Here is a 24863-nt window from a genome sequence, read left to right as displayed (position 1 = left end):
AAGCAGAGAAATCTCCTTATGGCCGTGCCAGTGGCTCTTTCTCATCATTCTCAGCTTTCAATGTGGCCAGAAAGCCTAGAAATGCATATTATTCATTTAGATTTGTACATGTCCCCTGTCTCTTATCTATCCTTTTGTACAGATGATGATATCTGTTATATTTATGCATTAACCTTGTCAAACTCTCAGCATAATATTCTATGTATTCCCAGTACTTTAAACAAATAATATTATTTTGTCTTCTATTTCTGGAAAGTGGGGCTAGCATATCATTTCCCTTAGGAACAGTACAGTATGAGGGTATAGCTTATTGTGTGCCCAGAACATTCCTTCTCTGTATATTTGTATTTATACATATGGGAGGAGGTGCCATATTGATTCCCTTAGACAGTACAGTATGAGGGTATAGCTTATTGTGTGCCCAGAACATTCCTTCTCTGTATATTTGTATTTATACATATGGGAGGAGGTGCCATATTGATTCCCTTAGACAGTACAGTATGAGGGTATCGCTTATTGTGTGCCCAGAACATTCCTTCTCTGTATATTTGTATTTATACATATGGGAGGAGGTGCCATATTGATTCCCTTAGACAGTACAGTATGAGGGTATAGCTTATTGTGTGCCCAGAACATTCCTTCTCTGTATATTTGTATTTATACATATGGGAGGAGGTGCCATATTGATTCCCTTAGACAGTACAGTATGAGGGTATAGCTTATTGTGTGCCCAGAACATTCCTTCTCTGTATATTTGTATTTATACATATGGGAGGAGGTGCCATATTGATTCCCTTAGACAGTACAGTATGAGGGTATAGCTTATTGTGTGCCCAGAACATTCCTTCTCTGTATATTTGTATTTATACATATGGGAGGAGGTGCCATATTGATTCCCTTAGACAGTACAGTATGAGGGTATCGCTTATTGTGTGCCCAGAACATTCCTTCTCTGTATATTTGTATTTATACATATGGGAGGAGGTGCCATATTGATTCCCTTAGACAGTACAGTATGAGGGTATAGCTTATTGTGTGCCCAGAACATTCCTTCTCTGTATATTTGTATTTATACATATGGGAGGAGGAGGTGCCATATTGATTCCCTTAAACAGTACAGTATGAGGGTATAGCTTATTGTGTGCCCAGAACATTCCTTCTCTGTATATTTGTATTTATACATATGGGAGGAGGTGCCATATTGATTCCCTTAGACAGTACAGTAGGAGGGTATAGCTTATTGTGTGCCCAGAACATTCCTTCTCTGTATATTTGTATTTATACATATGGGAGGAGGAGGTGCCATATTGATTCCCTTAGACAGTACAGTATGAGGGTATAGCTTATTGTGTGCCCAGAACATTCCTTCTCTGTATATTTGTATTTATACATATGGGAGGAGGGAGGTGCCATATTGATTCCCTTAGACAGTACAGTATGAGGGTATAGCTTATTGTGTGCCCAGAACATTCCTTCTCTGTATATTTGTATTTATACATATGGGAGGAGGGAGGTGCCATATTGATTCCCTTAGACAGTACAGTATGAGGGTATAGCTTATTGTGTGCCAAGAACATTCCTTCTCTGTATATTTGTATTTATACATATGGGAGGAGGTGCCATATTGATTCCCTTAGACAGTAGAGTATCAGGGGAATAGCTTATTGTATGCCCAGAACATTCCTTCTCTGTATATTTATACATATGGGAGGAGGTGCCATATTGATTCCCTTAGACAGTAGAGTATGAGGGTATAGCTTATTGTGTGCCCAGAACATTCCTTCTCTGTATATTTGTATTTATACATATGGGAGGAGGGAGGTGCCATATTGATTCCCTTAGACAGTACAGTATGAGGGTATAGCTTATTGTGTGCCCAGAACATTCCTTCTCTGTATATTTGTATTTATACATATGGGAGGAGGGAGGTGCCATATTGATTCCCTTAGACAGTACAGTATGAGGGTATAGCTTATTGTGTGCCAAGAACATTCCTTCTCTGTATATTTGTATTTATACATATGGGAGGAGGTGCCATATTGATTCCCTTAGACAGTAGAGTATCAGGGGAATAGCTTATTGTATGCCCAGAACATTCCTTCTCTGTATATTTATACATATGGGAGGAGGTGCCATATTGATTCCCTTAGACAGTAGAGTATGAGGGTATAGCTTATTGTGTGCCCAGAACATTCCTTCTCTGTATATTTGTATTTATACATATGGGAGGAGGGAGGTGCCATATTGATTCCCTTAGACAGTACAGTATGAGGGTATAGCTTATTGTGTGCCCAGAACATTCCTTCTCTGTATATTTGTATTTATACATATGGGAGGAGGGAGGTGCCATATTGATTCCCTTAGACAGTACAGTATGAGGGTATAGCTTATTGTGTGCCAAGAACATTCCTTCTCTGTATATTTGTATTTATACATATGGGAGGAGGTGCCATATTGATTCCCTTAGACAGTAGAGTATCAGGGGAATAGCTTATTGTATGCCCAGAACATTCCTTCTCTGTATATTTATACATATGGGAGGAGGTGCCATATTGATTCCCTTAGACAGTAGAGTATGAGGGTATAGCTTATTGTGTGCCCAGAACATTCCTTCTCTGTATATTTGTATTTATACATATGGGAGGAGGGAGGTGCCATATTGATTCCCTTAGACAGTACAGTATGAGGGTATAGCTTATTGTGTGCCCAGAACATTCCTTCTCTGTATATTTGTATTTATACATATGGGAGGAGGTGCCATATTGATTCCCTTAGACAGTACAGTATGAGGGTATCGCTTATTGTGTGCCCAGAACATTCCTTCTCTGTATATTTGTATTTATACATATGGGAGGAGGTGCCATATTGATTCCCTTAGACAGTACAGTATGAGGGTATAGCTTATTGTGTGCCCAGAACATTCCTTCTCTGTATATTTGTATTTATACATATGGGAGGAGGTGCCATATTGATTCCCTTAGACAGTACAGTATGAGGGTATAGCTTATTGTGTGCCCAGAACATTCCTTCTCTGTATATTTGTATTTATACATATGGGAGGAGGTGCCATATTGATTCCCTTAGACAGTACAGTATGAGGGTATAGCTTATTGTGTGCCCAGAACATTCCTTCTCTGTATATTTGTATTTATACATATGGGAGGAGGTGCCATATTGATTCCCTTAGACAGTACAGTATGAGGGTATCGCTTATTGTGTGCCCAGAACATTCCTTCTCTGTATATTTGTATTTATACATATGGGAGGAGGTGCCATATTGATTCCCTTAGACAGTACAGTATGAGGGTATAGCTTATTGTGTGCCCAGAACATTCCTTCTCTGTATATTTGTATTTATACATATGGGAGGAGGAGGTGCCATATTGATTCCCTTAAACAGTACAGTATGAGGGTATAGCTTATTGTGTGCCCAGAACATTCCTTCTCTGTATATTTGTATTTATACATATGGGAGGAGGTGCCATATTGATTCCCTTAGACAGTACAGTAGGAGGGTATAGCTTATTGTGTGCCCAGAACATTCCTTCTCTGTATATTTGTATTTATACATATGGGAGGAGGAGGTGCCATATTGATTCCCTTAGACAGTACAGTATGAGGGTATAGCTTATTGTGTGCCCAGAACATTCCTTCTCTGTATATTTGTATTTATACATATGGGAGGAGGGAGGTGCCATATTGATTCCCTTAGACAGTACAGTATGAGGGTATAGCTTATTGTGTGCCCAGAACATTCCTTCTCTGTATATTTGTATTTATACATATGGGAGGAGGGAGGTGCCATATTGATTCCCTTAGACAGTACAGTATGAGGGTATAGCTTATTGTGTGCCAAGAACATTCCTTCTCTGTATATTTGTATTTATACATATGGGAGGAGGTGCCATATTGATTCCCTTAGACAGTAGAGTATCAGGGGAATAGCTTATTGTATGCCCAGAACATTCCTTCTCTGTATATTTATACATATGGGAGGAGGTGCCATATTGATTCCCTTAGACAGTAGAGTATGAGGGTATAGCTTATTGTGTGCCCAGAACATTCCTTCTCTGTATATTTGTATTTATACATATGGGAGGAGGGAGGTGCCATATTGATTCCCTTAGACAGTACAGTATGAGGGTATAGCTTATTGTGTGCCCAGAACATTCCTTCTCTGTATATTTGTATTTATACATATGGGAGGAGGGAGGTGCCATATTGATTCCCTTAGACAGTACAGTATGAGGGTATAGCTTATTGTGTGCCAAGAACATTCCTTCTCTGTATATTTGTATTTATACATATGGGAGGAGGTGCCATATTGATTCCCTTAGACAGTAGAGTATCAGGGGAATAGCTTATTGTATGCCCAGAACATTCCTTCTCTGTATATTTATACATATGGGAGGAGGTGCCATATTGATTCCCTTAGACAGTAGAGTATGAGGGTATAGCTTATTGTGTGCCCAGAACATTCCTTCTCTGTATATTTGTATTTATACATATGGGAGGAGGGAGGTGCCATATTGATTCCCTTAGACAGTACAGTATGAGGGTATAGCTTATTGTGTGCCCAGAACATTCCTTCTCTGTATATTTGTATTTATACATATGGGAGGAGGGAGGTGCCATATTGATTCCCTTAGACAGTACAGTATGAGGGTATAGCTTATTGTGTGCCAAGAACATTCCTTCTCTGTATATTTGTATTTATACATATGGGAGGAGGTGCCATATTGATTCCCTTAGACAGTAGAGTATCAGGGGAATAGCTTATTGTATGCCCAGAACATTCCTTCTCTGTATATTTATACATATGGGAGGAGGTGCCATATTGATTCCCTTAGACAGTAGAGTATGAGGGTATAGCTTATTGTGTGCCCAGAACATTCCTTCTCTGTATATTTGTATTTATACATATGGGAGGAGGGAGGTGCCATATTGATTCCCTTAGACAGTACAGTATGAGGGTATAGCTTATTGTGTGCCCAGAACATTCCTTCTCTGTATATTTGTATTTATACATATGGGAGGAGGGAGGTGCCATATTGATTCCCTTAGACAGTACAGTATGAGGGTATCGCTTATTGTGTGCCCAGAACATTCCTTCTCTGTATATTTGTATTTATACATATGGGAGGAGGTGCCATATTGATTCCCTTAGACAGTACAGTATGAGGGTATAGCTTATTGTGTGCCCAGAACATTCCTTCTCTGTATATTTGTATTTATACATATGGGAGGAGGTGCCATATTGATTCCCTTAGACAGTACAGTATGAGGGTATAGCTTATTGTGTGCCCAGAACATTCCTTCTCTGTATATTTGTATTTATACATATGGGAGGAGGTGCCATATTGATTCCCTTAGACAGTACAGTATGAGGGTATAGCTTATTGTGTGCCCAGAACATTCCTTCTCTGTATATTTGTATTTATACATATGGGAGGAGGTGCCATATTGATTCCCTTAGACAGTACAGTATGAGGGTATCGCTTATTGTGTGCCCAGAACATTCCTTCTCTGTATATTTGTATTTATACATATGGGAGGAGGTGCCATATTGATTCCCTTAGACAGTACAGTATGAGGGTATAGCTTATTGTGTGCCCAGAACATTCCTTCTCTGTATATTTGTATTTATACATATGGGAGGAGGAGGTGCCATATTGATTCCCTTAAACAGTACAGTATGAGGGTATAGCTTATTGTGTGCCCAGAACATTCCTTCTCTGTATATTTGTATTTATACATATGGGAGGAGGTGCCATATTGATTCCCTTAGACAGTACAGTAGGAGGGTATAGCTTATTGTGTGCCCAGAACATTCCTTCTCTGTATATTTGTATTTATACATATGGGAGGAGGAGGTGCCATATTGATTCCCTTAGACAGTACAGTATGAGGGTATAGCTTATTGTGTGCCCAGAACATTCCTTCTCTGTATATTTGTATTTATACATATGGGAGGAGGGAGGTGCCATATTGATTCCCTTAGACAGTACAGTATGAGGGTATAGCTTATTGTGTGCCCAGAACATTCCTTCTCTGTATATTTGTATTTATACATATGGGAGGAGGGAGGTGCCATATTGATTCCCTTAGACAGTACAGTATGAGGGTATAGCTTATTGTGTGCCAAGAACATTCCTTCTCTGTATATTTGTATTTATACATATGGGAGGAGGTGCCATATTGATTCCCTTAGACAGTAGAGTATCAGGGGAATAGCTTATTGTATGCCCAGAACATTCCTTCTCTGTATATTTATACATATGGGAGGAGGTGCCATATTGATTCCCTTAGACAGTAGAGTATGAGGGTATAGCTTATTGTGTGCCCAGAACATTCCTTCTCTGTATATTTGTATTTATACATATGGGAGGAGGGAGGTGCCATATTGATTCCCTTAGACAGTACAGTATGAGGGTATAGCTTATTGTGTGCCCAGAACATTCCTTCTCTGTATATTTGTATTTATACATATGGGAGGAGGGAGGTGCCATATTGATTCCCTTAGACAGTACAGTATGAGGGTATAGCTTATTGTGTGCCAAGAACATTCCTTCTCTGTATATTTGTATTTATACATATGGGAGGAGGTGCCATATTGATTCCCTTAGACAGTAGAGTATCAGGGGAATAGCTTATTGTATGCCCAGAACATTCCTTCTCTGTATATTTATACATATGGGAGGAGGTGCCATATTGATTCCCTTAGACAGTAGAGTATGAGGGTATAGCTTATTGTGTGCCCAGAACATTCCTTCTCTGTATATTTGTATTTATACATATGGGAGGAGGGAGGTGCCATATTGATTCCCTTAGACAGTACAGTATGAGGGTATAGCTTATTGTGTGCCCAGAACATTCCTTCTCTGTATATTTGTATTTATACATATGGGAGGAGGGAGGTGCCATATTGATTCCCTTAGACAGTACAGTATGAGGGTATAGCTTATTGTGTGCCAAGAACATTCCTTCTCTGTATATTTGTATTTATACATATGGGAGGAGGTGCCATATTGATTCCCTTAGACAGTAGAGTATCAGGGGAATAGCTTATTGTATGCCCAGAACATTCCTTCTCTGTATATTTATACATATGGGAGGAGGTGCCATATTGATTCCCTTAGACAGTAGAGTATGAGGGTATAGCTTATTGTGTGCCCAGAACATTCCTTCTCTGTATATTTGTATTTATACATATGGGAGGAGGGAGGTGCCATATTGATTCCCTTAGACAGTACAGTATGAGGGTATAGCTTATTGTGTGCCCAGAACATTCCTTCTCTGTATATTTGTATTTATACATATGGGAGGAGGGAGGTGCCATATTGATTCCCTTAGACAGTACAGTATGAGGGTATAGCTTATTGTGTGCCAAGAACATTCCTTCTCTGTATATTTGTATTTATACATATGGGAGGAGGTGCCATATTGATTCCCTTAGACAGTAGAGTATCAGGGGAATAGCTTATTGTATGCCCAGAACATTCCTTCTCTGTATATTTATACATATGGGAGGAGGTGCCATATTGATTCCCTTAGACAGTAGAGTATGAGGGTATAGCTTATTGTGTGCCCAGAACATTCCTTCTAACTATGATTTAATTTGACTTGTTCTCAGATATAGGGAGTTCCCATTCTCAGAATGTCGATGTCACTCATTTTATCTGTTGTCCAATGTTGTTCTTGCCCAAAGTCCTCCAGTTTTATCCCTCACGTGGTCCCCCAGCTGGTGGAATCACAATCCCAAACCCAATACAAAGAAGCAGGTAGCATGTTTTTAGAGACACAATGCCAGCAGGGAGAGCAATGTGTTCTTCAGCCTCCGAGACAAGGTTATCAAACAAAGCCAATCACACTAAGAGAATAATGAATAATAGAGGCCTGGCCATGTGATACATACATGGCATAACCTTCATTTTCTGCCTTTAATTCAGTTTCCATCTGCTTATTTTTTTCTCTCTCGTCCTCGCTAATTTGCATTAGTCAATATTTAGTAAAAAATGTGTTCCATTCTCATCTCAGTGATGCTTTGTTACTTTCATAAAAATATTCCGCTCCAAAATCGATGTACCGTTTTAACTGCTTAGCTCCAAGGATGTCTAGGACAGAAAATTAAGTTTCACCCCAAAACTCACCCTCATTGATACCTAATTTAGGGTGTAAACGTATTTATTTTGCAGAGGAAACAGGATTTCTCTCTAAATCTCACCCTAAGCCAAATCAACTGACACAACAAGACCATGCAAACCCCCCAGTATTTATTTAGCCAATTGGCTGGCCCCCAAAATGTTGACTAAATAAATGTAGGGGAGGTCCCCACATCGCATGGTCTTACTGTGCTGGTCAATTTTGTAGCTATATTGGAGTTGGTTAAGGAATGCCCCCAGACTGAGCACCAGACTAAATGTAGGTAGGAGCCTGGGTGTGTATCATTGTAATCTGTAGAGCCAAGAACTTAAATACACTAGTTTGGCAAGGTCACCAAAAGAGTGGATCTTTGACCAATACCACCTTGTGGTGGCCAATATCCGGCTGAGTTGATTGTTTGGGCCTTGTGCTGCCAACTCGGCTGAAGGGGCAAATTTGGCAGCTAAAACTTGACTGTGTATGGCCAGCTTTAGGCTTTCCATTCAGCATCAGACTACGGGGCAGATTCACTAACTGGCGAATTTTTGCCAGCGTCCGCTTTGCACCCATGCACTCAGACTACGCCAATTCACTAATATTCTGAGTTTCGTCCTGGGCACCGAACGCTATCGGTAATTCGGCAGTGTGAGCATTTCAAAGTGAAGATGCGCTAGCATTCATTTCTGCCTACCGAAAATTCGCTAGCGATCTTGCGTTCAGATCAATTTGCATTCGGCGGGAAACTTAAAGTTGTATTGACGTCTTTATGTTAAATGTTGGTGCAAATACTTTCAAAAAAACACATGTCCAGGGAACCTTAATAAAGACAATAGAGTTCTACACATGAGCCCACTGTAAAGTTAATGTTCCATATGTTTGAAAATGTATGGGGCAAAGCGGTTACCCAAAAAAAAAAGTTCAAGTCAGGACTTTTGCAGGCAATCCCGCTTCAAAAAAGGAAAAGTCGCCAGCGTTTTTTTGAACTTAGATGCATTTTTGGCGCACAGGATATGATGTATGTGACAGAAGTTGGAGGAAGTTCCAGCTACTTTATACCACTTCGTCTGGCGAAAGAGGTAGCGTTCTGTAAATTTGTGGAGTAACGTCCGTTCGCCAGAGCGAAAAGTCGCCTGGCGATAGAGTGGGAATGACCGCTAGAGACGGTGTCTTTTGCTGCGGGTTGCAACGCCAGCGTTAGCCACTTCGCATCTTAGTAAATCTAGGTGTCCAGGGCCCACTGGATCTGCAACCACAAGGCCCACCTTGTGACATAAAGGGCCACCCCTCCCAAAATCTGCCCTCCATCTCCCCACCCCTCCGTCCGCCAATTCACATACGTTTTACCTTAACTTGTGGCGAGAAGGAGCCTCCGCAGTGCCATGGGAAGCAGAACTGTTGGCGGGGCCCTTAAAGGCCAGGGCCCACCAGATTTTTTCCCTGGCGGACCAATCTGACCCTGTTTACTCTTCAAGAATGATGATATCCTAATATTGAATTCAATAATGATCACTATTATTATCACGCCTTATTACACTATGGGGCCGATTCACAAAGGGTCGAATATCGAGGGTTAATTAACCCTCGATATTCGACTGGGAATTAAAATCCTTCGACTTCGAATATCGAAGTCGAAGGATTTTAGCGCAAGTAGTGCGATCGAACGATCAAAGGATTATTCCTTCGATCGAACGATAAAATTGATTCGAAGGATTTTAATCCAACGATCGAAGGAATATCCTTCGATCAAAAAAACTTAGGAAAGCCTATGGGGACCTTCCCCATAGGCTAACATTGACTTCGGTAGCTTTTAGATGGCGAACTAGGCGGTCGAAGTTTTTTCTTAAAGAGACAGTACTTCGACTATCGAATAGTCGAACGATTTTTAGTTCGAATAGTTCGATTGAAGTCGTAGTCGAAGGTAGAAGTAGCCCAAAAAACACTTCGAAATTCAAAGTTTTTTTACTTCGAATCCTTCACTCGATGTTAGTGAATCGGCCCCTATGTGTTTATCCTCCAGTCTTCCCAGTGTGCAGATATACAACATAGGAAAATATCTCTCTAAGCCTGACACTCGCGTAATAAAATTATCTTTCATCCCTAGTAAGTACATAATTCCATCAAAGCGGATTCTGTTAATGTGTCCCCCTTCTCCCCGCCAATTGGTTTATTTTATTATTTCAAGTTGTTTGTAATATTTCTTCTGACATCTGACTAAAGAGAAATGAAAGATGCTCGTGTCTCATTAACGAACGGGGAGCGAGCCGAGAAGTGGAATTTCTTTGTGTCAGTCTCCTGTAATTAAAAACATGTCTGCCAACCTTCCACGTAACATAAAAAAAAAAGCTGTAATCCAATTAAGATAAAAAAACGTTATTTGTAGCATTAGTTTTTAAGGACAAATTGTGTCACTTCAGATCATATTACAATTACCTGGTTGATTTAAGTGGAAACAGTGTTCAGGTCGCTGGGAAGCTAATTACGTCTTGTTTGTTGGGGTTCATTTGAAAAATACATTTGAAATTGCGAAAAAAGTTGGAAGGTGGTGGATATATATATATATATATATATATATATATATGGATATGGATAGAATGCAAGTTTTTGTTATATATCTAATATTATCTATCTATTTATCTATCCATCTGTCTATGAGAGTAGGGAAGCCAATTTATTATAGGGGTTATTCACCTTTGGGTTAACTGTTAGTTTGATGTAGAGAGTGATATTCTGAGACAATTTGCGATTCGTTTTCATTTTTTATTATTTGTCGTTTTTTGAGTTATTATTTGTTTTTAGATGGGGTCAGTGACCCCCCCCCATTTGAAAGCTGAAAAGATCCTGAAGAAAAAGGCAAATAATTCAAAAACTATAAAAAAGAAATAAAAAATGATGAAGACCAATTGCAAAGTTGCTTAGAATTGGCCATTCTATAACATACTAAAAATCACCCCTTTTAAGGTGGCATTTTAGAGCAATTAAACTCGATCTCTAAAACCACGAAGGCCATGAAAATTATTAAAAGATTCAAATATGAAACGCATGATTGGGAAAAAATTGCTGAACGATTTGAAAAAAATTCAAATAACCTCTAAAACTTCTAGTTTTATGCACAATTACAATAAAAAAAATTGTGACTTCTATTGGACCTCGACTAACATATACTTGAAGAAGTTTTGTAGTTTTTACACTTAGGGGCACATTTACTATTGGTCGAATCAACCCTCGATATTCGACCCTCGAAATAAAATCCTTCGAATACAGGTATTGGATCCCTTATCCGGAAATCCGTTATCCAGAAAGCTCCGAATTATGGAATGGCCATCTCCCATAGACTCCATTATAATGAAATAATCCAAATTTTTAAAAATGATTTCCTTTTTCTGTGTAATAATAAAACAGTCGCTTGTACTTGATCCCAACTAAGATATAATTAATCCTTATTGGAAGCAGAACCAGCCTATTGGGTTTATTTCATGTTTATATGGTTTTCTAAAAGACTTAAGGTATGAAGATCCAAATTATGAAAAAAAAAGCTTCGAAAGCTTATGGGGAAGGTCCCCATAGTCTAACATTGATGTTTGGTAGGTTTAAAGTGGCGAAGTAGGTCGTCTAAGTTTTTTTTAAAGAGATAGTACTTCGACTATTGAATGGTCAAATAGTCGAACGATTTTTAACTCGAAACGTTCGATTCAAAGTCGTAGTCGAAGGTCGAAGTAGCCTATTCGATGGTCGAAGTACCCAAAAAAAACCTCACGTTTTTTTCATTCTAATCCTTCACTCGAGCTTAGTAAATGTGCCCCTTAATAAATCTTGATGTTTCAAAGAAAAAAAAACACAAATTTTTAGAGAAGAAAAACTATTTGTGAAAAAAAAGTAAAAGCCCCTGACTGTTGCTCTTACCTGGGAGATCAGCTCCATACGGAATATCTCAGCATCAAATAAGCAGATTCCCCAGTTTGAACGGGGCAAGTTTTGACTGTAATTCTCATGTCTTTCAATGGACCTTTGGTTCTTGATGTGTCAACCTTGTACCAAGTGGAGCAAAAAGCGGCAGCCGGACTAATTGATAGAGAGTTTGGTGTTTTAAAAGTGTAATTGCTGTGGAATGTCTAAAAGTGGTGTTTTTATTTATTTTTACTTTTCTTCCTTTCAAAGAATTAATGTCAAACGTGTCAATTTGAAACCGATCCCACATTAAACGGCGCTGTTTTAAATTTGCACCAAACTGGGCCTTTGGAGATATGAGGAATAGAGAATGAAAGAAAAAAAAGCTTCCGCAACACACAAAAAAAAAGAGCCAAGACACAGAAAAACTGAATAAAAGGTAAACGCCGGGAACATTAGAAACAGAAGAGACCTCTATTTTTGGAGGTCATTGGATAATATGTTATAATCTATAATTAAGTCCGTGCCTAGAAGATGCAAATTAAAACATTTCAGAGAATGAATCCTATTGGCATTCTTCTTCCGTATTGGCCGCAGGAAGAGCAAATGGCTCGTTTGTGACAAATAGGATGTGTTACATTTCTCTGAGCCGGGGAATAAGTCAATGTGGTCACAACGGTGGCCCGAATTATTTGCAGAACATCGGACTCTGAAAAACGGAACAGTTCATCTTTATATGTAATAAAATAGCAAACTCCAGCCGACCAGTGGTGTGAATTTACAACCAGGTCCACCCCCCATGGGGCAAGCCAGGAGTGCAGCAGAGATGTTACCAATAAGAAGAACATAAGGGAGGTACAACGGGGGATCCATTTCTTTTACACCACGGGACACTATTTTCATTAGCTGACACTCAGGTTCCCCACCAGTTCCCCATCTTAAATACAGTATGAGACAGGGTCAAACTGGGCCCCTGGCCCTTGTGGGCCCAAAGTTTCAGACCACCCATGGCAGCCTGTGGGCTGAGATCCCTTATCCAGGTACCCATTAGCCAGAAAGCTCTGACTTATGGGAAGGCCATTTCCATTAATCAAATAATTATTTTTTTTTTTAAATGATTTCCTTTTTCTCTGTACTTGATCCCAATTAAGATATAATTGGTGGGAAACACAGTCATACTGGGTTTTTTTTTATAATGATTAAATTCTTTTTTTAGTAGACTTAAGGTATGGTTATCCAAATTACAGAAAGATCCCTTATCCAGAAAATGTCATACCTGTAGAAGTAAGAGTCCTGTGCAACCCAATATAACCATTGGCTTTCAATCTTTTTTCTTTTCACTTGTTGACATGTACCAAACTGGACAGGGTTACATTGCGGCACTGGCTTCTCTGAGCCGATGACATCACATAGGCTCCAGTGCTGATTGGTTGGAGGAAGGATTAAGGAATTTCATTGGTTTTACAGATTCCCCATTACTTGGTTTTGTCTTTTTTTCCAGAAACTTACATCATTCTTCCCAATCTGACGGCAACTAAATGTAGAGTTAATATAATATCAGTTGACTATGTGTTTGCAATGCTTCTGATGGCATTTATTTGATACCCAATAAGCATATTAATGATCTTTTTTTTTTTTTTTAGTTCATATCTGCTTTTAAAAGCTCTATGTTTGAACATTTGTCAAAAGCCAGTGATCATCTAAAAAGACTCAGAGTGTCAGTATATTATCCTCCCTGGTATTTTCTAAACTGTAATTATCTTGATCCTAAAACAACTCAGTGACAGTTACAAGTACTTTTCCAACTGCTGATTCGAAAGTCTGTCCTTACTGAAACCTTATGTAGGGCCTTTTGTAACTGAAGCCATATATTAAGGCAACGGGAGCCTGAAAACTTGTTTCGGTGAGTTTGCCTTCATCTATGCAAACTGTTCATCTAATATGTCAGTATTCTGCTCACATTCTTTCTTGGTGATATATTTATAATATTGTTGATAACCCATGTGATATTTACTCCCACAGAATCAAGAACAATCTTGGGTCTTAATCCAATGAGGAAAAATGTATTCTGGTGTCAAGGTCCTGCTGTTGGGCGTTGGGTTGATGAATGTTCATCACCAGTAAGACTGAAATGTCCACCATAGAATAAATATTTGATTACTAAAAGACTTGCCAGATTCTGTGGGATGAGTGGGATTCGTATGGGGGCAGACAATGATAATTTAAGGTCTAAATGGAAGACTCTTCAACTGATGAGCTGAAGAACAAGGGTAGAGCAGTGAAGGTACCTAAAATGAGACTAGCTGTGGCTGAATGTGTAGTATGGAGTATTCAATAACTTCCATAGTTTCCCACCATCTTCCAAAAAAGTGGCCTAAACTGTTTACTTGAATCTAGAAATTTAACAAAAATAGCAGTAGAATTCCCCTTTTTCATTTTTCAGGGGGACCAGTGAAAAACGGTGTAAAATCTGAGAAAATGTAAAATCAGGGAAATTTATTATTAAGGGGATTCTTTATCAAAGGTCGAGTGGTAGAGGTTTTTGTACCTCGAATGAACTCACAACTGGAATGGTATCTTATTTAAGAAAAAACTGGAACAGAAAAAAACTTCAGCGAGTTGTGAAACCTGAAAACTCGAATTGATTGAGTTTTCAGCAAAAGAACCCTTGAATCATGTTGCGAAACCTGAAAACTCGAATTGATCGAGTTTTCAGCAAAAAAAACCTTGAATTGCTCAAATTGATTGAGTTTTCGGGAAAAACACTCCAAAAAAAAACTCAGACATCATGAAGGCTATTAACACCTTCAAAGGTTCAAGGGACCTCTGCCATTGACTTCTACATGACCTGGACAGGTTTTAGATGGTGTACTTTTGGATTCAAGTTTTAGGGTATTAACCTGAGTTTTGACCAAAAGATCACCTTGAAAACTCAAATTTTGGTGGAAAACACAACTAGAACCTTAATAAAAAAAAAACCTAAAATGTTGTTAAATGAAACTTAAAATCAAGAGATTTTAGATGTTGAGGAAAATTTAGGTTTTGTTCTTTTTATTTTCCTATTCCTGTGCTTTGGTCTATTTTACTTGCGATCAACTATACTTTGTAGTACTCAATCAAATAACATGACTATTATGTAGAACAAGTTTTTATGTACTTGTGAAAATAATGTATTCATATTATTTATAATATAGATTATTATAATTGTTTACCTGTCTTGAAAAGATCCTGTAAGCACAAGATTTTGTTTGTTTTCTTATCTTCTCCACTTTTCTTGGATGAACAAATTATCAGGCTCCGGAATTAAAGACTACTAACCGAGCTAGAATCTCAGCACTGGGGGCAACTGTTTTTTGGGCAGAGTTTCCCTTTAAATGCCATTCAATTTGCCCTTCTGGCTGTATTTCTCAACAGAACGCCTGACTTTTCACATGATTTGGTAACCTTAAGCGAAAGACATCATTGCTAAAGCACTTCAGACAAAAATACCTCTAAAATATTATTTTATGCATTTATTTATTTGCTCGTTTTGTACATGAAATTTCATGAAGGTGGGAACATTTGCTCATCTCATTTTGCTGCATTCTGCAGTGGATGAAATGGACATAAAATACAAAAATAATTCACTTGACCTTTTTTAGACTTCTTTTGGCACTAGTATCAGAAGTATAAAGAAGAAATGTGACCAATTTAGAAGAACTTTTAACTTGGCCTTTTTTTAAGGACCACAGTCAAACCCCTCAATTTTTGTGGTACAGGTATGGAATCCGTTATCTGGAAACCTGTTATCCAGAATTATGGAAAATAGATTTTCTTTTTCTGTGTAATAATATAACAGAACCTTGTACTTGATCCAAACTAAGATATAATTAATAGGGATGCACCAAATACAGGATTCGGTTCAGGATTCGGCCTCTTTCAGCAGGATTCAGATTTGGCCCTTATTCAGCCCTCCTTTTGCGAAGGAGTCAGGAATTTGGCTGAATCCAAAATAGTGGGTGCATCCCTAATAATCCTATGTGATTTAATTAATGTTTAATTGATTTTTTAGTAGACTTAAGGTATGGAGATAAAAATTATGAAAACACCCCCTTATTCAGAAAACCCAAGCATTTTGATAGAAGGTCCCCTGGGTACAACATACATAATTAATCAATTCATCAATTCATCAATTTATTGTTAAGGTATTGCATCTATTATCTGCAATATTGGAAGTTGAGGATTTCCAACCCACCAACCCATTTTTGCACTGCTTAGTTACCAGCTTAGTTTCGACTCTCCTCATTGTGGCCTGTCCAGACTCATGACTAGTGATGAGCACAACTGCCCTGTTTTGCTTTGCCAAAAAAATTTCTGAACAAATGGGCAATTTTCCTCTGTTTTCTCCAGCTCCAAATGTTTTGGAGTTGATCAAAGTTTTTCTTCATGTATTTTCTTGAGCCAAATGCACTTAAATCAATGGGCGAATGTCCACCCATTTCCCCCCCCCCCCACACCAAAAACTGTGGATATTTTTTCTGGTGAAACAAAGCACATATTGAAATTCTAACTTATGATCCATGAACATTTTCTTCATGAATTTTTCTGGCAATCTCTTTCGGATAAAAAATACTCACTCAGGCCAACGCATGTCTTCTACGGCTTCTTCTACTCCCATGGATTTGGTTCGGGATTTGGCCGAATCCAACCTATTTTTTATCAGAATTTGCTGAATCTAAGAGCCTACCCAAAACGAATCTGAACTGTAACTTAAAAAAAAGGGCTTCACGCGCATCTGGTTTTTTTTGCTTTTGTGAAGGGTTCCAATTCGGTATTCTGGAACCGTAGATTTAGGGATTCGGCCAAACCCTAAAAAGGTTTTGTCACGTCCCTAGTTCTAAAGAATTAAGCTATTCCTCAGTGCTTACTTATTTATAGTTTCCAAATAATTGATCTTATTATTTCATGAGTTTTGCACATTAATTCTTCTTTTTGCAGATAAATATAATTGTGCACTTACAATACTTCTCTACTATGGGGCAGGAAAAGTCTCTGCATGTCAAGAATCCATGCGTTTGTTATGAATACAATGGAAATATAAGGAAATGAAGATGCCCTGGACTCTGATCTCCTGTCTATTCCTGTCCTTGGCCCTCCCTTGCTGCCCACAGAGAATCTTCCCATCTTATTATGGATTATTCACTGCTCATAATGGTGTCCATTGTTCGGCGAGCACTCAGAGAGGTAAATATGTGTTTCTGCTGCACTTCCACATAGCTATAATTATATCAGGCATAATTTCCAGCCATTCTTCCTCTGTCATTGTCAAGTGGAGATTCGGAATAATATAACATATTAATAGCAGGGCGAGTGAATTAAATAATAATTGCAGGGTTTTTCAAAATAATTTCCAATTGATAAACGGGAGAATACGCGAATCACAATCATTAATTTGGGCTTCTTTAAAATGATACGATACTACGGGGTAAAATATAAAACATACTTACATACCTTTTCTCTTCCTTCTCTGAAGGCTTTCATCCCGACGCACAATATTGAATTGAAACGTTTCTGTAAACTCAATAAAAACAGGTAATGATCTTCTTTTATTTAATGTTATTATTATTATTTTTATTTTTTTAATAAGAGGGTGCAATTTGCATATTTGAGACTGAATGGCGTTGATAGCAGCCGGTGAAGTGTGATCTTGGGAGTATAGCCCCAAACTGTAAAAAAAATCTATTTTTGCTAAAATATGTAAAGTGGGAATGTATGGACTTTTAATAGGAAAGATTACGGATGTGAAGGCAACAGCCTCTTAGAAATATATATTTACTGTTTGTGTGTCTATTGTTGACTGATTGAAACCATCATGATCACAATGGACTGTGGGACCTATGGAACCTGTTATCCAGAATGCTAAGGACCTGGAATTTTCCAGAAAAGGTGTCTTACCATAATTTGGGTCTCCATATTTTAAAGGGGTTCTTCACCTTTAAATTAACATTTAGCATGCTGTTGACTAGAGAGTGATATTCTAAAAAAAAAAAAATATTTTTTATTATTTGTGGTTTTGAGTTATTTAGCTTTTCATTCAGCAGCTCTCCAGTGTCAGCATCTGGTTGCTAGGGTCCAAATTACCCTAGCAACCATGCACTGATTTGAATATGAATAGGATAGGCCTGAATAGAAAGATGATTAATAATAACAATACATGTGTAGCCTTACAGAACATTTGTTTTTAGATGGGGCCATTGACGCCCATTTGAAAACTGGAAAGAGTCTGAAGAAGAAGGCAAATCATTCAAAAACTATAAAAAAAAATAAAAATAATGAAGGCTAATTGAAAAGTTGCTTAGAATTAGCCATAGTGAAAGTTAACTTAAAGGTGAACCACCCCTTTAAATCTGACTTAAATATTAAAACAATATTTAAACATTACATAAACCCAATTGGCTGGTTTTGCTTCCAATAAGGATTAATTATATCTCAGTTGGGATCAAGAACAGGCTACCGTTTTTTTTTTAAAAAAAAATTGAAATATTTGATTACAATGGAGTCTATGGGAGATGGCCTTCCAGTAATTCGGAGCTTTGTGAATGACATGTTTCTGGATAACCGACCCTGAAGGGCAAGTCTTGCGATGGGTAAGGCTGCAATGGAAGAGGAGTTTTCCTGGAGACATAAACGAATGAATGTTATACCTTTAATACATGACAAACACCACCACAATACATTCTAAACACAATACTGTATGAAAACCACTTCTCCTTTGTACAAGGCATAAAGCATGTGTTTAACTATTCTCTTTTTCCTGTCTTTCCTCTAAGCTGAACACATTAAGCTACATCAGGCTCTACTAATAAGAGGTTCCATGTACACGTAGGACCTGTTCCTTTGAATTGTATCTACATAATTTATCTCTGGCAGGAGATTTGACCTGTTGAACCGAAGACATTATTCTCTGTGGTCTCTATCAGCCTCTGATTAACTCTCTTTTCTTCCCAGTGATAAGTACAAGTAGATTATGCCGCTGCTGACCTACCCCCATCACTGCACCACAGCCCGTTGCTCCCTTGAAAGTCCTTTGAAGACATTACTCTTGGGGTTTTCTGTAAAGTATCACAAGGAGTCAATTTAGCATCAATATTTTGTCCTCAGCATGATTTTTTATGCTTATCGGCATGAAATTTTACATCTCATTCATCTGACCATTCCTAAAAGGCCAGGAATCCTTTGGGGAATTACCTGGATCTATTTTCCTATAGGATTACACTTTCTTGCCTCTTTATGAAGGTTTCATTGGCTAACATTGCCCGCAGGAGATAAAGCCCTAATTAAATCTTCTGGATCTTAGAAAAGTTTATCTAAAAAAAAATATATATAAATCAGTGCCAATATGTCAATGTCATTGCAACAATTTATTTTTCCTTTTCAGCCCTTCCAACCTACTAGTTCCACAACCATCCACGGGTTGGTTCTGAGCAGGAATTTCAAATCTTCCTTCTTGCAGTGACCAATCATCTGCTTCAGTTGTGCATCTCCAATTACAAGTAGCAATATTTGGAGATGAATAAAATAAGTGATAGACTGAGATATTAATTTGTATTGATCAGTGCACCTATGTGATCCTGGTTTGATGGGATTTTCAAACCTGCCAGATCGATATCTGACCAATTTTCAGGCATATATTGGTTGATCAGGCTTGTCAGTGTGCCATATACATGAACCAATAGACTGCCAACTCAGTCTGGAGGGACCAAGATGGCAGATTTTTTCAGTCTATGTATGATATGTATGATATGGTTGCCATCTTGAAGGCTTTAGTGAAACCAGGCAGGATCAGTAGCGTCAGAGCCACATCAATCTAAAAGAGTTCTGCCTGGTTTTCCATACTTGGAATACCAAACAGGCAGTTCTTTAGGGGAGCTGAACTGGGTAGGTGTCCTTAAAGCAAAATGGCAGCCTTTCGTGCAAAGCCTAATCATGCGTAAATCTGGACAAACCTCACTTGTTTAGGGTGGTAATTCTTGGTTGGTCAAATTCAGTTGATTTTTTAGACCCCTGGGCCAAAGATCAGATCATTCTTATGCAGTTTTCCCAGCACGTCCATTAAATTCTCATTAAGTGGGCTCACCTTCTTAGTTTACAGCGTAAAGGCCAATTATTCGACAATTCACTTAGTACGAAGGAGGCCACAGACATCCGCAGTACGGTGCTGCAACTTTTTATTCCAAATTCCACAACATGTTTCGAGTCGACAAGGACCCTTTTTCACTTGAAAGAGGGGTCAAGAGGTCTTGGATACTAGAACACTAGATCAGGAGTCACAAGTAGTTATGGGCGAATGCGAATTCGCGGTGAGTTTCTGTGTTTCGGTGCATGCAAAACTGCGGCGTCAATTCACTGGCGAAAAAGCCGCTGCGTCAGAAAAAATTTGGCGCATAAAAATTATTCATTGATGCCCATTGATTTAAATGCATTTGAACCAAAAAGTCACGTGTCTAACAATTGTTGCTCGCATCAAAATTGACGCACATCAAAATTACTTACCGTATATACTCGAGTATAAGCCGTCCCGAGTATAAGCCGAGGTACCTAATTTTACCTCCAAAAACTGGGAAAGCTTATTGACTCGAGTATAAGCCTAGGGTGAGAAATGCAGCAGCTTCTGGTAAGTTTCAATCAAAAAAATTGAGGGTTTCTGCTCCCATTGGAGGTGCCGGCGTCTCGTTTTTGGACGCCGGCGACTATTCTTGGACGCCGGCGACCATTCTTGGACGCCGGTGACTATTCTTGGACGCAGGCGACTATTCTTAGGCGCCGTTGACTATTCTTAGATGCTGGCGACCGTTTTTGTGCTTGACCCGAGTATAAGCCGAGGTAGAGTTTTTCAGCATATTTCGGAGGCTGAAAAACTCGGCTTATACTCGAGTATATATATATAGACCCATTGACTATTGGCATTTTGCCAATTTTTTCCCGTTCCGCAAATTTTGCACATTTTTTGGCGAAGCAAAATGGCACAGATTGGCCCATCACTAGTCACAAGAACCAGAGGCCAAGTCACGGCAATAGCTTAATGACCAATCCCTGAGCAAAGGTCAGAGGCAGGCTTATAAAGGGTCAGGATTGAATAATGAAATACAGATGGAATAACGAGGCTCAAACGGTAAGAGCAGAGTTTGAATCTTGGCTGGTCCTGGCACTGAGCCTATGGGAACACAACCGACGAATGTTTCTGCCTGATAGATTTCTGGCCAGTTTTACTGACATATCAATCAAACTGGCCCACAATAAGGGCCAACAAGCTGCCAACTCAAACTGGAGGGGCTGAGTAAGTCCATCTATGGCTACAGTAAACATCTCCTAATTACCTGATTAGACAGACTTTACAAAGAGACATGTCAACTATAACTCTCCCTGCTCAGGAGACACTATGGGGTATATTTATCAAAGAGTGAAGTGAATAGTGAAGTTCCGCCACTAGAATAAAATTCCGCCACTCTCCATTCATTTCTATGGGATTTTTATAGGCGTATTTATCAAAGGGTGAACTTTCACTTTCACCCATTGATAAATACTCCTTTCAAAATCCCATAGAAATGACTGGAGAGCTGCGGAATTTCACTCTAGTGGCGGAACTTCACTCTTACCCCTAAGGGGCAGATTCATTAAGGGTCGAATTTCGAAGTTAAAAATACTTCGAAATTCGACCCTCGTATTGAAATCCTTCGACTTCGAATATCGAAGTCGAAGGATTTAGCGCTAATCCTTCGATCGAACGTTTAAATCCTTTGAATCGAACGATTCGAAGGATTTTAATCACACGATTGAATGAATATCCTTCGATCAAAAAAAGTTAAGCAAGCCTATGGGGACCTTCCCCATAGGCTAACATTGACTTCGGTAGGTTTTATCTGCCGAAGTAGGGGGTCAAAGTTTTTTTTAAAGGGAAAGTACTTCGACTATCGAATGGTCGAATAGTCGAACGATTTTTACTTCGAATCGTTCGATTTCGTTCGAATTCAAACGAATTTAACCAATTCGATGGTCGAAGTACCCAAAAAATACTTCGAAATTCGAATTTTTTTCATTCGAATCCTTCACTCGAAGTTAGTGAATCTGCTAAGTGTCCTATTGTTATACCCCTCCTACTCACAATATCTCTGTATTATACAGCTATTGGCGTATCTTGTTCAATACCTACTCATTCCCCATCTACTTTCTTGCTCATTTCTCTTCAAAACGACTCAACGCCCTTACGGCTGCAAACTCATCACCTACCCAGCCCAAAGCGTTATTCTCATGGTGATTTTAATAGCCGCCCAGACAGTACAAGAAACAGCGAGTATTAGTTTGATAGGAAGTGCAAGTATGAAATAAATTACAAGGCATAGCGAATGTATTAAAAAGAAATCATTTCAGAGGATATATTTTTATGGAAAAAAAAAATCCACATCATGACAATTTCTCCCTTTCTCTTTATTCAACTTCAAAGTTAATGGTACACTGGAATTCTAAATGGCCTGGCTTTGTAGTGAAAGTGTAGCAAGCTTGTTAAATAATTAAATTAAGTGAGTTCTGAAAATGGAGTGTAATATAATTAGTCACAAAGCCGGTGGATTCGGTTGCTGGGTTATTTTTTTTTTTTTCCCCCCTCGCAGGATTCTCTGTGCATCTGGAAGCTCTTTGTATGTGCGTGCAGTTTAGATGCCTCATTTGAATGCATTAAAATCAAATTCTCCGGGTTCTAAAGCTTTTGGCAACTTTGTCTGCAAAGAGAGAGAGAGAGAGGGAGAGACAAAAATCAGCTACTAATTTTATTTTCTACTTCAAATCTGCTTGTTTTATGCTACACAAATTAATTACTGCTTATTCTGTTTAAGATCCAGTAAATATTGTGTTTTTTTTTAAACATTGGGAGAAAAGCAGTAAAGAATAAAATATTTTTCACTAATAAAATGTGCGGTGGGATATTAACCATCCTCTTGTTAAAGAAACACAAATCTTATAAAATCTGGTGCAAAAGAATAGGCTCAATCTCCTGAGCTCTTCTTAGGCTTCATGCTAGCACTGTTATTGCAAATAATTAAAGATGCACCAAATCCACTATGTTGGGATTCGACTGAACTCCTGAATCCTTTGTGAAAAGTTTGGGAGAATACCAAACCAAATCTGAATCCTAATTTGCATATGCAAATTAGGGTCAGGAAGGGAAAAAGAGAAATACATTTTTTTTACTTCCTTGTTTTGTGATCAAAAGTCACATGATTTTAAGGATTTGGCCCAATCCATATTTTGCTGAAAAAGGTCAAAACAAATCCTTGATCCGGAGCATCCCTACAAATAACATTACTATGAGGACATTTATGTCTTAAAGGGGAAGTAAAGTATAAAATAGAATAAGGCTAGAAATGCTGCATTTTGTATACTAAACATAAACATGAACTTACTGCACCACAAGCCTAATCAAACAAATGATTTATGCTTTTAAAGTTGGCCACCGGGGGTCACCATCTTGTAACTTTGTTATACATCTTTGAACATCTTTGCAAGACCAAGACTGTGCACATGCTCAGTGTGATCTGGGCTGCTTAGGGATCGTCATAAACAAAGCTGCTTGAGTTCTGCATGGCTGGGAAGTAAGGCGGGGGCTCCCCCTGCTGTTCATAAGTATGATTGTTTCCCTGCAGAGCAGTTAGGGACCGTCTGACAATTCCTATCCACAGCAGTAAATGAAGGGACAATTTCACTGCATACAGTCAGGTTTCTTATAAAAACGGTACACATTTTTTAATTAAAGTATATTGGAGATAGGTTTCTTTTTCATTAAAGAAAGTAAAAATTGGATTTTATTTTTTAACCGTTCCTTGTCCTTTAAACCAAACTGTAGATAGATCATCTAATCCCACAATTGATAGATAATCCCAGAAGCCAAGAATGAAGGTCAACTGAAGTAAACGCTGGGGGTGAACATTTATTTATTATCTTAGATATTCTTGCAACTGACTGTTAAATAACTGTTTTATTTATTTGTAACCCTGTTATGATAGTGCTAGTGATTTGAACCAAAAAAGCTGTCTTAGACTATGGGCAATACTTGATGAACTTTAATAGTGAACTGTACCACAAGCAGGGGCTTAACTGGACTCACTGCAAGTGGTTTATTACACTATATAATTCCACAGGAAAATTGCTTGGACTATGGACTGAGACCTTACATTTTCTGATGACCTAAATAAAATTGTGCCTCCTCATTAATTGCCCTGGATATATTCAGTAATTGTCGGTTCTAAGTTATATGGTGGACATTTCTCACCAGGTATGTCCTTCAATGCAAAGTTAATTTCTCACCATGGATGTTCTTCAATGCAAAGTTCATTTCTTACCATGGATGTTCTTCAATGCAAAGTTCATTTCTCACCATGGATGTTCTTCAATGCAAAGTTCATTTCTTACCATGGACGTTCTTCAATGCAAAGTTAATTTCTCACCATGGATGTTCTTCAATGCAAAGTTCATTTCTCACCATAGACATTCTTCAATGCAAAGTTTAGGTGTAGAAGTCTGATTCTAACCGTGAGATGGCTGACCACATGCACATAAGCAAATGTAGCGAGGAGGGGTATGACGATTATGATTATGGTTCCACTGGGAGCTGCTCGCCCCAATGCTAGATGCAGACACCTCCAACAGCAGACATTTCTATGATTAAGCAATGGTATATAACATTAGTAAAGGTTAAAAATGTTAACATTGCAGAGATAAAACTTTCAGACTTAAAAGGATTATTTAAAGCTACACATGCATATAAAATGCTAATTGAAAAGCTGCCAGCTCTAAATCTATATTTA

The sequence above is a fragment of the Xenopus laevis genome, chromosome 4L (assembly GCF_017654675.1).
Source record: "Xenopus laevis strain J_2021 chromosome 4L, Xenopus_laevis_v10.1, whole genome shotgun sequence".
NCBI classification, from domain to species: domain Eukaryota; kingdom Metazoa; phylum Chordata; class Amphibia; order Anura; family Pipidae; genus Xenopus; species Xenopus laevis.
The sequence above is the reverse complement of the archived record's forward strand: the minus strand, read 5'-3'. Positions refer to the sequence as shown.